This window comes from Cebus imitator, unplaced genomic scaffold (genome assembly GCF_001604975.1).
Source record: "Cebus imitator isolate Cc_AM_T3 unplaced genomic scaffold, Cebus_imitator-1.0 Scaffold70, whole genome shotgun sequence".
NCBI lineage: Eukaryota > Metazoa > Chordata > Mammalia > Primates > Cebidae > Cebus > Cebus imitator.
The window spans coordinates 4,218,872-4,220,267 of record NW_016107385.1 but is presented as its reverse complement, the minus strand read 5'-3'; the positions used below and the strand labels follow the sequence as shown (position 1 = coordinate 4,220,267).

The following is a 1,396-nucleotide window of genomic DNA, read 5'->3' as shown; positions in this document are numbered from 1 at the left end:
AAAAAAAAAAAAAAAGAAAAGAAAAAATTTAAGTCTGTTACAATGACAAAAAATGCATTATTAAGTGCCTAGATTTTATCCATTGAGATCACTAATTTTTTATTTAAATATTAACTACATAATAAAAATCAAAAAACTAAAACTGTGCTAAAAAATATATAAAGAAAAAACAAGTGTTCCATCATATCCGGTAGTGCAGTGACAAGTGACTACTTTTAACCATTTATGCTTATTTTTAGTGGTTACACTCAATCATAACACTCAATTTTATAACTTAATTTTTTTCCCCCAGTTTCCACCTACCTTTTTGCAAAACGTACTAGTGGATTTCAACTTTTTCCAGTTTTTATACTTTTTTCTTTGTCCACTTTTGGTCTTGGCAACATGTTTACCTCTAAGAACTCTTTCCTATTTCTACTCCTTTCACATACCAATTGTAAACAAAAATATCACCCCTCTTTTTTTATCCTTCCCTAACAGCACAAGAAAACTGACGGTCCCTAGATAAGGAACAGCAAGCTTTGCTTTTTATAATAAACTGTACTGCACTTTTTATAATAAACTTCTATAATAAAAAGAAAACAAAAAAAAATACTTTGCTAATTGGCTATCGGAGTTTAATTATGGTCAAGGATAGGACACAGGTTGAAGAAAATAATCAAAAAGCAGCAAAGCCTAACAGATGAGCAGTACTCCTGCTTATGTGGGCTTCTGTAACTTACTTTTGTTGCCTTCAAATGGAAATATGCTGTTTTAAGCATAAGAAGGAAGTAAACTCAGTAAGGAGATATGAATAGAATTAAACAAATAAATCTACACTATGCTTCGTTTTAAACATTTAAAATCTTATTTACACAAAGATCATTTAGGTATATAAATACACTATAACTCACTTAAACACTAAAATAGAAGTAAGAATAGCCTGGCACTGGTCACAAAACAGGAGAGACCAGAAAGAGATCTAGGCATCAATATATTTTAATATATTACTACAGGTGACATTTTAATCCAGTAGGAAGTTTATTTCTCAATAAGTGATGGTACAACTGGCTAGGCATGTGGGGGAAAAATGATTCCCTACTACAAATCTCACATCAAATAAATTCAGATACAATAACACTTTTTTTTTAAGTCTATAAAAGTACTAGAAGAAACTATAGTAGGCTGGGCGTGGTGGCTCACGCCTGTAATCCCAACACTTTGGGAGACCAAGGCGGGTGCATCAGCTTAGATCAAGAGTTCAAGACCAGCCTGACCAACATGGTGAAACCCTGTCTCTACTAAAAATACAAAATTAGCTGGGTGTGATGGTGTATGCCTGTAATCCCAGCTACTTGGGAGGCTGAGGCAGGAGAATCACTTGAACTCACTAGGCATAAGTTGCAGTAAGCCAAGA

The 1,396-nt window shown here is 33.3% G+C and overlaps 1 protein-coding gene across 13 annotated transcripts in view; it reads right to left on the bottom strand.

The window, feature by feature from the left end:
• The window catches only part of MGA (MAX dimerization protein MGA), a 168,554-nt gene that overhangs the window by 50,947 nt on the left and 116,211 nt on the right, over positions 1-1,396 (bottom strand). The gene's annotated exons all lie outside the window — the stretch shown is intronic.